General features: G+C 44.9%; 1 protein-coding gene across 2 annotated transcripts in view; it reads left to right on the top strand.

Moving 5' to 3' along the window:
* Nucleotides 1-15,000, top strand: part of LOC137427334 (uncharacterized) — a 359,992-nt gene that overhangs the window by 37,829 nt on the left and 307,163 nt on the right. The gene's annotated exons all lie outside the window — the stretch shown is intronic.

Below are 15,000 nucleotides of genomic sequence, written 5' to 3'. Positions count from 1 at the left end.
TTCATTAGTGCCCCCCAAATTACTACCCCGATTATCACAGCCAGTGCGGTCAATAACCACTTCACTATGGTGCCCGTCCATCCCTGGAACCAGTCAGTGAGCCAGCTAAATGTATAAGAATTTTCGCGCGCGATCCGATCGATCCAATAGTATGTCATGAGCCGTAGCGGTGTCGTTTGCCACCTTTTCTAGGGTCAAAGCCAATTTGTCTATTCGGAAACTATCCATGACTGTGCCCGCTCCTGGGAAGAAGAAACCAAACACCTTTTCCCATAGGCTCCCGTGTAGTTTAGTGGTTCCATCTTCATTCATGACTGACCTCTTATTACGCCTGTCCAAGGACTTTGGGTCTAGCTCATCCAGTATCTCAACGTCAGGAAGGACTGAACCCAGATAACATGTGCCCCCCCAATTATTTGGTAAATAGGGGTAAGCCTTGTCGCCGCATATAAACATTGTCCCATGGGGTGGGACCAGGTGGGTGGATAAGCCCTGGAGTCCCTTTACCACCCCATTAATCCTACTAACCCCCCTAAAGAATGTTATAGCCGTTATGTTGTGGTTGTGTTTATCTTGCAGTACTATTCGTAATGTAATCCCCGAGCTCCCTTGTCCCAGCTTCCCGGGGAGAGTGTAGGCGCATTCTGATTCTCCCATACGCAAGTGGCCGGAACCCTGGAGGCAGACCCTCCCTTTCTGTGGTTTGACCCAGACGGGGGCAGGCCTCTCGGCCACATGGGCAATCATTGACGGGCGATAATTAAATTGTCGATTGCAACTCTTGCCGTTGTCAACCCCTTCTCTTTCCAGCGTGGTGACTAAACATGGGGAATCGATAGGTTGTGAGCAGAGGTCATTGAGGGACAGAGGTAGCACTATCATGTGTATTCCTGTGGTGCCTGCTTGGGGAAAGCGCATGCACGACCAGCAATGTGTCCTATTTTGAATTGTTGCCACCTCCCTGGCCACTTTCCGATATGTGTTTTCCCCCCTCTTTGGGGCCTTATCCTGGGGTTGCTGTGGTGTAGTATGTATTCGATGCATGGTATGTAGTTCCTTTCGCCACCGGCCGCGCCAGGGGTCCAGACGCTGCACCGGACCTGCATGGTCATGTCTTTCCCTAGGCGTGTGCGTGTTTGTAGCTTAAAATCAGGGGTTCCCCATTGGTATCCTGGTTGGGCCAAGGTCTTAATGCTAGCTTGCCCGTCTTCCCGGAACTCTCGTTGCTTTTGTAGTATCATGCCAACGCGTCCAGGCCCTGCCGACAGTGCTAGCCAATTTATGTTCACCCAATTTGTGTGCAGGGCTTTCTGTTCGAAACATGGTGGTGATACTCTTTGTCCCCATGTTACGGTGAGGTGTCGGGTTTCGTTTTCGCATCTATTGGAATCGGAGTTTCCCCTAGCTGCTGTCGCCATCAATAGTATTGTACCTATGATTAGGCCCATCCTTACTGTGTTCTGGGGGTGTGGTGTCTGGTGCTTGTATGGCCAACTTACAGTGCGTGGCGTGGATCCACGAAGTCTTGCCCTTGCAAAAGACTGCCGTTGGTGTAGTCAGCAACACCTGGACTGGTCCCTTCCACCTTGGTTCCAAGGCGTTCTTGCAGGTGAAGTGCTCCACGAACACCTGGTCTTTTTCCTCTGGTGGAACACCTGATCCACAAGTCTCCTGGGAGCGCCTGGTCTACAGGTCTCCAATTTCCTAATCCACTTTTTTCCAAGTGGATCCAATTTTATTCAATATTCAATTTTTAAATTCAATCCCATTTAATCCAGTCCAATTCAAATTAAATTCCATCCTTCTCTCAGCATCCCATTACCTGTTTCCAACAGCATCCCATTACCTGTTTCCAACATCAATAAAAATAAAATTATAAAATTAATAAAAAATCAATCATCTCAACTCTCAAATCGAATCAAAAAATAAAAATAAACGAAAATTACTTCAGTGAGAGTTTCAACTAGAATTAACACAAACAAACCACCTTTAACCTCCATTAACACAAACACAAACCACCATTAACCTCGATTAATACAAACAAACCACCATTAACCTCCATGAACCTCCCCCTATTATTTATTTATTTTCACGAATAAACAAATAATAGAAATAACCTGGTCTACTTCCAATTTCAATTCTGGTCAGTTCTGGTGTCTGGTCACACACAATGTTTTCCTCACCCACTGTGATTCGCTCACAATAGATTCTCACTGTTATGTCTGAAATTAAGCTACCCTACTGGGTATTCGTGAAGGGGGTCCATCTTTCCCAACCCCTTCCTTCACACCAGCCACTTCACGTTGTCCACCATACTCACTGAATTGTCATCAATTCTGAAATTCGTCTCATGAAAACACATCCCAGAGTCTAGTGTAACAGCCAGACAAACACATAGACACGCCGAAGACCCCAGGGTACCCATCAAACTAGCTTGTCCCCAGATCCACAACACAGCGAAACATGTAACTTTACTAAAATAATCACTTACTCATAACTAATACTCATAATTACTTATGTAATTACTCATACCAATACTTACTTAAAATAATGTAATATCCCAATCTTCACCCTTTATGCAAATCGAAGCACCCCGGACAACCCACAGCCAATATCAACCACTGTAGCCGCCTTCCCCTCCAGGCAGCCACACACAGCCACATACATCTCCATCCACGTCACACAAGACAACAGCCAACGAGTGTGTCCACCACACAGAAACCTTTGGCAATGCAACAACCGAACTCCCAGACAACCAACAACAAAACCCAATCCATCTCCATGGCTCATCAAGCAGTTCCAACTTAATCCAGCTTCACATACCGATTTCCCCAAAAACTCGTGAAACTTCACCCCCATTTTGGAAAAACCCTGGACTAAACCCTGACACCCTAAATAACTTCAGACCCATCTCCAATCTACCCTTTCTGTCAAAAGTTTTGGAACGTGCTGTGGCCACTCAACTCAAACATCACCACTCTGCCAATAACCTGTATGAAACATCCCAATCCGGATTCTGCTCCAGCCACAGTACTGAAACTGTTCTCCTCAAAATCACCAGCGACCTTTTCTCTCCTCTGATGCCGGCAACCTCAACATTTTCATCCTCCTCACCTCAACGCCTCCTTTGACATCATCAATCACGCCATCCTCCTCACCCTGTTTAGACCAGCTTGTGCCTATTAAACCCAAATCAGTTCACTCCCAAGCTCCACATGGACCACCTACAGCACTGCAAAGATGTCCTCTACTCCACCTACTACCCTCAAATTATCCACTCTGGCTCCGGAATCCCAAAAGCACTCTTCTCTACAATAAACAAACTAAATAAACAAATAAATAAACAAACTTTACAACGTGAACAAACTCCTCAGCTCCCTGGATACCACCACCTTGCTCCACACACCTGTTGGTGCACACCTGTGCACTCACACCTGGTGCCACCTGCACCCTCCTTCCTTCCTGGACCATTCATCCAAAGCAAAATTGACAGCATCTACAACAGCTTAATCACCACAATTCACTCCCCCTTAAGGTGTCCCCCAAGGTTCAGTTCTTGGCCCCCTCCTCTTCGTCCTGTACCTATCCCCCCTTGGTCACTTAATCCGTCATGCACCATAGCCAATGCACCATGGTCTCCAATTCCACTGCTTCACCGATGACATCCAGCTTTTTCATCTCCACCAAATCGTGCTCCACCACCACCCACTCTATCCAGACAAACTGCCTAACTGAAATAAAATTCTAGCTTCAGATCAGCTTCCTCGAACTTAACTACGCTAAATCTGAATTAATCTTCATTCCCCCCAACATCGATGGTTTCCCAGTATCCACATCCGGAATCTTGGCATCCTCATTGACCAAAACCCTCTCCTTTGAAAAATACACTAAACAGATCATAAAGACCTTAAACCTTAATCATAAAAACTGAAAAATGCTTCGCCATGGAATAGTCCACCACTCATGTAAATAATCATAAGAGTTCTGCGAAACATCTCCATCTTTAAAACTTAGCCAACCAAATTTAAACCACATGTTTTCCCCCCAAAAAACAAGTCACATTCTTTGTATATTGCCAACATTGTTCATCGTTTAAGTATCATCCAGAACTAAATTTTTATAAACCATCAACTTGTAGATGCATTTATTTATATCCCATTAACCCAAGAACTCTCAATTGCTTGGTTATATTTTAGTAATGTCATATATCCATATTTCTTTTCCAAATTGTTCCTGATATACACATTAATCCCATCTGTCTTCGTTTCCAGATGAACTCAAATCAGGAAATCAACACAACTCCTTATTACCTCCAATCAATTCAAAATTAAATCAAACAATTCAAAACCAGATCGGATCAGCGATCAGAAATCACTTTTCCAATCAACACGTTCCAAGCAACAATTCATTCAAAGACCAAGCTTAAAAACACAACTCTCATCTTACTGTGACAAATAAGCAACCAACCTACTTCACACTAAACAAATAACTTTTCATCACCCCATTCTTCTCCACCGCCTCTTACACTTAAACAGATCATAATTACTCACTCATACACTGTTGCCCATCACCCAGTTGCCCCAGACCCAAACACAGGTTTGAAATCCCAGTAGGTTGTTCTTCAATCCCAACCATCATGTGATCCCAACATCTCTCCATTTATTTCGTTCCTCATGGGGTTGGTGTTTTATGGCCTTTACCTCTTACCCAATCACACTGCACATTATTCCCCGTCCTTGATGGATAATTTTACATCCAGATGGGCACAGCATCCCATTTTTGGCGACCCAGCCCTAAAACAAGCCCCTGGACTCCTTGCAGGCTGGACCAAAACCCCCGGACGAAGTTGCATCCCCAAACCCGTCCATATAAACTCCGTTGTTGTCCTGTTCATCTCTCTGTGTTACATTTACATTTTGTGACTCACAGCTCCTGCCTCCATGGAACAATGACGCCTGAGCACTCAATTAGCCCTCCCAGTACCAAAGACTTACAATCAGACCGACAGACAGACAAATAACAGAGGCATGTCGCCAGCCCCAGCACAGGACATCCCCTTTCCGGGCAGGTACAATATAATCCACAGCATCGAAATGCCAATTTCTATCCGGGGCCTCGCAAAGCCAAAATCCATGCCTGCGTGCTCCATCATGCAACCCGATCTGTACTCGGTGCGCCCGGCGCCCCCTATAATCAGTGAGTTATAATAACCACAATATCTCTGGCACCCAGCTCGTGATACCACAATTTAATCCACGTTACTTGCATCTCTTCATCCTCACAAATGTCCTCCTCTTGACATGACTTAAATCCATCTCAAATCCCCACCGCTCGGCCCGGTTAAATTAAATTCCAAGCGTACTGTATTCTCTGTCCACTAATTATGTACATGATTTTGGTTTTACCCACAATATAATGTCCCGATATTCTCCCCAGATTTAGGTTCTATATCCTGTCGTTAAAGCAACACCCTGTAGACTGACTCCGCCTGTCGTTCTTCCAAGGTTAGTGAATTACCTCTGACCTTTCCCTTGCATATCTCGAACAAAGGTCAACTAAACTTTAAAAGGTCAAACTTCGAATTGGGGTAACCAGCGCTTTATTTTTCCGCAAATAATACAAGTCCGGCGTCATTCCCTGCAGGAACCACATCCAGACAGACAAATGACCCTTATTGAGGCTCTACATCGCAAAATGCTAGCTCCTACGAATCCAACAACCGTCACAATCCGTCCAAGGACCTTCCGTACGAGGCGTGCTTCACAATGCCCATCGCACATCCTTCCTCGTTCGCACAACGCTTCATCAACGCACCTCCTCGCGTCCACACCTTGGCACAAGCCACACCACATACCGACAGTTGAAACCTCGACCGTCCTCCTTCCTCGGATCAGCGTTCTGTTGAAAACGTGACATTTCTGCTCAAATTATTGAATTTCCAAATACTCTCCCTGCAGCGCCCGTGAGGCAGCTTGTCCCACATTATCTGCCCTCAGACCCATATGTGTTTTAATAACTTAACCTTATCAGCATCGTTCGCCAGCATACCCTTTGTCCGGCGCATCGATCATCCCAAATGCTTCGATGCATCTTCCAGCCGCCACTCCGCACTGTACCTTACTGTATGAACAAGACTTCCTGTTGGAATTTGGCTCCGGAAATTAATTACTCTGTCTAGAAATCGTTTAATTTAACCATCCTAAATAAATCCATCCATCTATCCATCTTATAAATCCATCTTAAATAACGTATTCGTCCTGTGACATTGCCTGGCATATATGTCACAGCCGGCCACTATTCCGACATGGCTCATGACTCATGTCTAATTCTGACAAGAAGATGAAGGATGAAGGACATGATATGAAGAAGAAGATTCTGACAAGATACTGACATGTGAACGTCCGACATCCAGCAAAGTCGAAATGACCCACAATGCATTTGGGCACACACTTCCTCTGAGAGTGGGCGAGTTATCGCCGGCACTCTGAGCAACCTCATACAGCACACCCGTGACTCGCGGCTCGCTTGGCTCCTGTCTGAACACCCAATATCCCTCTACCCAAACTTCCACGGAGCCGCACGGCGGAAACACAGGTTTGTACCACATTTTAATAAAACGAATAAAGCCAGGATTCTCGGATAGACGTTTAATTTCACAACACACATGACAAAAATCCGATTTAAATTCAGAGATCGCCGATTGACCTGGCACTACCATCTTAACGCGATGACGCCACGCCGCCCCCCGTCTTGGCGCGCACCCTCGTGCCTCCACACGAATCCCAACACTCCCTGCACGCCGCTCTATTCGCGTTCGCGGCGGGGTTTACCTCGCGTTGGGACATGCAGTCGGCTGTCATAACAAAGTGCTGTCATAACAAATCTACTACCTGACATGTAGTGAGCTGTCAGAACATTGAGCTGTCAGAACTCATCCCTAGCTAACAGGATCTCCGACGCTTGACCTCCCTGACCCAAAATGCACTATATGACACCAATTCCAAAGGTGAGCTGCCTCAGCGATACATCCCACACATACAATCCACAATATCTGCCATTGAATGAACTCTTCAATTCAAGTAAAACACACATATTGATTCGAATTCTGCAACCATCTCCAAGAAACCGCTTCATATCAACAGTAGATCGACAAGGGCACTCCGGGTGCTTTCCTGACCCGATTTATATCAATTCGCTTCCCAAACAACTCCCAAACAGATGAAAATCCGGACTCAGTTCAGGACCTCGCCTGTTCTCTCGGATAGACGTTAAAATGGACATTCCCGGCCTGACTTTCCCCCAAGTCGAGCAGATCGCTTACAAAGTTTCACACCGAAACCCTCTGCTTTGCACATGACACACAGACAAACACATTGGCCAGACACACACGTCAATTAACATCCCAATATACATTCATTCCTCATTCATGTTACGTCTCTCATTCAAGGAAAAGGATTTTTTGGGACGGGTTTGGACGGGGGGTGGGTTGAGGTGGAAAGGGGAGGCAGGGCGGGGGGTGTTGGGGTGTTGCCTAGAGCCCCGGGGCTGAGCTCAGGTCTTGGGGGGGGGTTGGGGGCATGGTGGCTACCTCCCCTTTCGCGGGGTCTTGGTCCGGATTATGGACGAGCGGCATTAGCCGCTGATTTGCTTGCTTAACTACCTCCTTAATTGTTTTGTCCTGAACTTTGCTTCCTGAACTTGCTTCCTTTGGCTCTGAAGCTTCAAATTCCTACAATGCAGCTCCTGCTTCAATTTTGACCTCGTAGTTGTCACTACCTTCTTGTCAAACCTACCTGGTACCTACGCATTTCCCTTTTCCTGGCCATGTCCCTTTGGCCTTCTAAGTTAACCTATGGCCTTTTATCTAAGTTTAGCCACAGCCCTTCGTTCCCTGGCATGCAATGGCATACCCCATCTTGTCTCTGGGCTGTTCCTTCCTGGAAAAATCTTGGCCACCTGGTTTCAGCCTATATGGCTGTCCGACCTCATTTTCCCCTCCTGGTGCTAACTGTAACTTTAAGCTTCCTGTTAAATCCTTACTTGTATCCTTACTATTATTTATTTATCCTGGCTTTAACAAAGCTACGCCATTCTGAGGCCTAAATGAGCCTCTACTTACAATTTCTGTTCGAGTGCAGACAGCGGGGAAGACAAGGAGACTGAACCCGCGCGAGGGAGGAAGGTACGAATTTGGAATAATAGCCCTCTGATATAAAACAACTCCCACCTTTAATCAAATCAACGTGCCGGCGCCGGCCTCAGGTCAGCCTTCCTCCTGTCCCTCGGGCTCCGTTTCCCGTCCTCCGCGTCTGTTGACACCCCACTCCTGGTACCATCTGTGAAGAATCAGCTCTTCGTTTGCAAAAGAAGTCCACAAATAGCCTGAAAAATGGCGCAGCTTTATTAATAACCAACTTATACGGATCCGGAGGAGACCGACGTCTACAGCAATCTACAGCAAGAACATGCCAAGTCAAGCCTTCCTGAAAACACATTGATTCCCAGTCCATTTATATAGGGACACGTTTTATCAGGAAATCTCCGAGGGAACAAACAACACTGGGAGAGGTTCCTCCCACCGTTATCATTCGGGGGAGTCAGCCCGTCCTTATCAATTGTTTTTCTGGGCTCCGAGAAAACAGAACTGTAACTCACAAAGAGAAGAGTGTATGCTTAGCCAAACAAACCCATATATTTTATGGGTTTGTGTACATGAGTAATCCAAAGCATGTTTATACAGAGTCATGCGTTTGCTGAGATTAAAACAAAATATATATAGTTAACGATAGGTTCATGTCATTCTACTTGCATTACGCTAAAACAAGCGCATGTGGGCGTGGTTTTACGACCAGCCTCGAAAAAAGCACACGTATACAACCCGTTCAGCATGACCTCACTCCAAGCCCCTCCTCATCCAAAACCAAAACGAAGCAAAAACCCTTTATCCACTTTATGAAACAGCACTTTTAGACATCATACAAATCACAACACATTAGCACCCAACGTCTATAACTGAACTTTAGGCAATAACAAATCTACTACTTGACATATATATATATATATATATGTGTATATATATATATGTGTGTATATATATATATATATGTGTATATATATATATATGTGTATATATATATATATGTGTATATATATATATATATATATATGTGTATATATATATATATGTGTATATATATATATATGTGTATATATATATATATATATATATATATATATATATGTGTGTATATATATATATATATATATATATATATATATATATATATATATATATATATACAGTGGTACCTCGGCTTACGAGTTTAATCCGTTCCGTGACGGAGCTCGTAAGCCAAATCGCTCGTAAGTCAAAGCAAATTTTCCCATTCAAATGCATTGAAATGCTATTAATCCGTTCCAGCCTAAAAAAAAAAACACCAATTTTTTTTGTTAGGTGCTTTTAAATAACAAAAATGTACTTTATAAATAACAAATAATGTATAAACAAGCACGACCTCGTATATACTGTACATAATACAAGAGAATGTAAAGAAATAAACTGGTTTTATTAAGCAGAGGAGAAGAGCATGCCAGGTGAGGTGTGCGTGTTGTCGACTTGGCGAGGCAGTACGATCGTACTCCTTCTACGATATGTACGATTTTGAAGCAGAAGGAGTCCATAAAGGCTATAACGCCAGCCAAGGGCGTTACGATTATTTCAAAGCTCCGGACCTCTATCCATGAAGATATGGAGAAGTTGTTGTTTGTGTGGTTGAAGGAGAAGCAGCTCGCAGGAGATACCGTGACCGAGAGCATCATGTGTTTGAAAAGATTGAAACTCGGATATCGAGCACGGACCACGAGGTGTTTTTTCTTTTTTCTTAATCTCGGTTTCAGTGAACTTTTGCTCTGTGCTCACGTGTACTGTACCTGTACCTGTAATGGTACGTCAGAGGATGGCACCTGTTGTCATCATATTAAGTGCAAGATGTTCTGCATCGTAAGTTGGTACACCGTGGTCTTTCGGCGGTGTTTAAGCCGGCCGTCTTGGCTTCTGTCACCATTGGCATTGAGTCTTTCGATGTAGGTAGGTCGTTGTGTGCCGGTGCCTTGGCCGAATTCCTTCATTGCTGCATTGTTAGCTCACCTGGTTTTTTATACCACATCTTTGGTTATCGGACCAGCGAATGACGTCATCTCCTCCAAAGTATGGCTTATTCTCACTTGTCTTGGACGATCTTCTACTTCTAGCCTTCCACCGTGCATTTGGTGTCCACTGTACTTACTGTACAGTGCCTGGTAAAATTGATGTAATGGGTTTTTGACCGTCAACGCCATGAACCGTCATGAACCGTCATGAACCGTCAACCGCCATGAACCGCCATGAACCGTCAACGCCATGAACCGCTAACACTCAAAAGCCCATTTATCGCGCCTTATAAAGCAAAACGCAAACCGAAAGCCATGCCTCTCAAGCGAGGCGTGCTTCCGTGGTCACGTGATCCACAGGTGTAGCTCATTATACCCGCACGCGCGACACGCTTTGGCGGTCACGTGACCAGCCACTCTGGAGGCGGGGATCCCCGCCGATGACGTCACCGGCTGGAGCAAGGAGATTCCTCGCTCATGTATTTCGACGATTGCGTGTTTTATATCCAAGCAGAGATGCTTTCACGGCAAGATAACCGCGTGACCGGAACCGGAAGCCACAACCGGAAAATTCAAAAAAATAAATTTTTTGAGCTCGTACATCGGATCTCGGCTCGTATCCCAAAGCAACAAACCGCCCGAGCGACGGCTCGTATCCCGAAAAACTCGTACGTTGGGGCACTCGTAAGCCGAGGTACCACTGTATATATATATATATATATTAGTCCTTGAGCCAGACCAAAAGTAATGCTCCGGCGGGGGGAGTAATTCTCATTATGATTTTCCATTAGACCAATGTCTCAAGTGTCAGAAAAGGTGTGATGGACATCTGAGAACGGTAGCTTAGTGCCCGGATGGACGCCATCTTTGAAACCACCCAGCTCGAAAATGCCCATTTGGTGGGGTACATTGTTGCACGTGTATCTGGACTTCTATACTAGCTATCGATGTGCGGTTGACGACTAAATATACGTCCGATGTGTACCGTCTAAATAAAAAATAATATGAAGCATTTTGTTTTAGATTAATTATTATAAAAATCAATTATCGAAAAAAAATCATATATTTTTCAATATTTTATTATTAGACTTGTACTTTTTTTAGTGAAACAACACTGGTATGATTTTCCAAATTATGCATTGTGCTACACCGTTTCTCTGTCTATAAAAATAACTCAAAAACTAAAACATATCATCCACCACGAGTTTACAACAAATAAATGTAAAGAGGCATAAAATGACTTAGGCCGCCGCTGGCATTATCTATTCTGACGATAACGCAAGTTAGGAATGTCGTACGGAGAGGATTTTAACACCATACGATATCTAATAAGCAGGCGGAAATTGTTACATAGGAAATCTGCACTTTGGTGGCCATCTTGGATTTCAAAATGGCCGCCAATTATATTAATTATTCATTACTAGAGTTTGGAAAGACGTATGGAGCTGATTTTAACACCATACGATGTATATTCCTAATAAGCAAGCGGAGGTATCATTGAACATGTCATGTTTTAGTCAAATAACACCGGTATGATCTTCCAAATTATACATTTTGCTAAACCGTTTATCTGTCTATAAAGATTTTCAGGCAATTTGGCCTGCATTATAATAGAGAACAACATATGCTATACAATATACAGTGCACACAAAGTTAATCATCAGAGTCGCCATCAGAGTCATTGGCATCCTGAGCCACGATAGCATCATCCTGCACCATGTTGGAGCATCCCTGCAGCTTACACACAACAGTGCACTTCAACCCATTCAGTATGCAGGAGCAATCTGACGGTCGACGGTGACGAATGGATTGGTCCAGTCATTTTCCAGTAGATCACAGATAGCTGTGACGCCAGACTCATCACGTTTGATGCGAGAAGTAGACAAGTCAGGGTGCTTGGCGTGAGATGTGTCGCTGCCATTCACAAGGATAGTTTCTCGTAATTGCCTCAGTGCAGTAGCCCGATTTTCTGCAGTTAGATAGTATCGTGACACAGCCCCTTGTCGAAGACTAAAACCTCGTGTTCCTCCAGCTGTTTGCGTATCTTTGTTTACTGTTTCTTCTGTTGTCTGATCAACAGCGATTCTGGCAAATGGATTCCCTGGTCTAAGCTGTACGGAGAAGTAGCCTTGATTGAAATGCCTGTACAACTCGGGGCATGTTTCGTGGAGTTGCGTCATCTGTGCATAGTACACTGGTAGATATCTAGCATAGTTCACCTTGTTCATTGCGAAACACCAAGGGATCACTCTTCTGACACAAGCCAAGTGAAGCATCCAGTCGCCTTCTCTATCCGCACGAATCAACCCCAGCAGGGTCTCTACCATATCAATATACATCATCCAGAAGCGAGCCAGGTCTCCATGTTTGGTTCGCAGAAAATGTAGGTATTTCGCGAACATGTCAAAGCTCTGTACACATGAATCATCATCGAGAGCAGCAGCGAGAGTCTCGTGGCAAACATCCTCCTTGATGCTGCGAATTTTGAGGTTAGTGCTTCGAATCTGGGGTTCCTTGTCAGGATGATTGCTTTCTATCCACACCTGGAAGCCCTTCCAAATGATGCGCATTAGTGCCTCGTACATCAACTTGTGGAGTCGCACAGCACGGTTGTATTGCTTGCCTTCCAGAACCCTGTTGATGGAACCTTCAGCGATTACTCCTGACTCAACAGCTACATCCCGAAGGCCTGCATCTCCAAACATTTTCCCAATGCTCGACATGAAGTTACAGATGGTATGGAAGTTCCCCATCATGAGCACGATTCTTCCATATCGATCGACATCTTTCCATGCTATTTCGGTCGCCTTAGCAAATAGTGCCTGGTCTAGCACCACCGGTATACGCTCAAGCTGAAGTGATGACATGATGTTCAGAGCTTCTCTGAGGATTTCTTGCACTGTTGCCATATCTGTGGCAGGCGCGTTTATAGTCGGCAGGTAGCCAACTACATCTTCCGTCACCTGAACACGATCTCTAGTCATGATGTTGAAACCAGTCCACGAACTGATTGTCTGGTCGCATGGTTCCAGCATGCGAGTCATAATCCATACGTGATTTCGGCGCTGCGCAAGGGATGTTGCGCCTGCAAGAGTGTCAGAAAGATCTGCAGGCTTGATTGCAGGTGGGCCCTCTCGTTTCCCACCGCTGTATATTGGAACTAAATCGCTGGATGATGGGATAGATCGCTTCTTATCTGCTTTGGATACTGCCGATGGAGGTTGGGGCGGCAAACACGACTGCGACTTCGGTTGGACGATGATACCGTTGACGCGATGCGATGTTCCGCCACCACTCAGCGATTCCTCTAGCCTGTCGATGTTATCGAATGCTAATACAGTCGGGACCGAAGGGTGCACATGTGACGGAAGTGGTACTGTATCTTTCTCCACACTTGCTAATTTGTCTATGCATAGCGCTGTCTCGATTTCTTCCAGAACTGTGTACGAACATCCGTGCCCGAGTCGATTCAATATTCTGATGACCTCTGTATTACCGGTGAGCGTTTTCATGACCCACGGAAGTAGGACATGCTTCGATGTTCTGATGGTACCCCGGTGTACAGCATTGATGATATCTTGAGCCATCGACCATACCAGTGTGTCGGCACGCGCAGAGCTACCCCCACTCCCGCAAATCAAAGTATGCAGAAATACACGAAGAGAATCTGGTATCTTCACGTAATCTGAAGTGAGTTCTGCTGGCTGAGGCGGCCAACGTTCATTGTAATGAGCATCTTTGATCTGGTGTCGCAGTGAAGTAGCTGCACGCACAATGTTACTTTCACCGTCCGTTCGTTCAAATGCTTTCACTTCTGCTTTCAGGTTTACGCACTCTGCAGCAATCTCTCGCTTTGTCAGATTATCGGGCATCAAGTATACACGGTGTTTCACATTGAAGAAGATGAGCGATTCTCCAAACTCTCTTTGTAATGTGCGCTGCAGATTCTTCTTGATGGAGTCACGAACATCAACTGAAAATGTATCTGAAGACAGGATATCTGTTGCAACATCAACTATTGGAACAATCCTCGGGTTCAAGAACAAGTCAGTGCGAATGAAATTGAATATACATCGTATCATTTCTTTTTTCTCGATATTATCTTCAATGTCAGTTTCTACTTGAGGTTTTTGGGGCCGTGTGTAGTTTCTATAGCAGGAGAAGTGGTAGTGAGCCTCAGCTGCAACCATATCTCGTGTAGTCAATGCCAAAACTCTCTCATCATTGCGAGCTGTCGCAGCATCTCTTATTGTCTTATCTGCTCGAAGTTCAACAGCCAAGACAACTGTTTCACGGGTACGACTGCCTTTTATGAATTTTGAAGCACGCTGGCAAAAAATGCATTTATCATCGTAGACCGTTGAAGTTGATCCTGTCTCTTCCCGTGATGATCGCCGTCGCACCGCATCGCCAGTATCAACTGAAGAACTTCTAGCTGCATTGGTCAAAGTAGCTAGGTGGTTTTTGTGAGTGAAGTCTGATCTACAAGCCCTATGGTATAATATTGGAATATTAGGAAGTTCAACTGCGCCTTCTTGGACTAGCTTTAGAATTGGATAAAAGTTTCTAACTGCGGCTGCGTCACACAATGTCTTCCAAGAACTGTTGCCCGCTGCCTTGCTTAGTTCAGAGAGTGGCGACTTCTTGCTGCACAGGATGCACGTTCCGGACTCAGGTTCAATCTTCGCCCGTTTCGCCTCGACACCGGCCATCTCAGCTGAAAGAACAAAAAGACTGACGTTAGATTACTCCGATATCCGAAAAGCTCGCCAGCTTACATAGACATACTCATCCAAGTCAGTGAACATGTTAGATGGCGCCACAATACAACTCTATAATAGAGTTGTATGT

Source organism: Myxine glutinosa, chromosome 5 (genome assembly GCF_964187855.1).
Source record: "Myxine glutinosa chromosome 5, kmMyxGlut1.1, whole genome shotgun sequence".
Classification (NCBI taxonomy): Eukaryota; Metazoa; Chordata; class Myxini; order Myxiniformes; family Myxinidae; genus Myxine; species Myxine glutinosa.
This window is presented reverse-complemented; position numbering and strand designations above follow the sequence as displayed.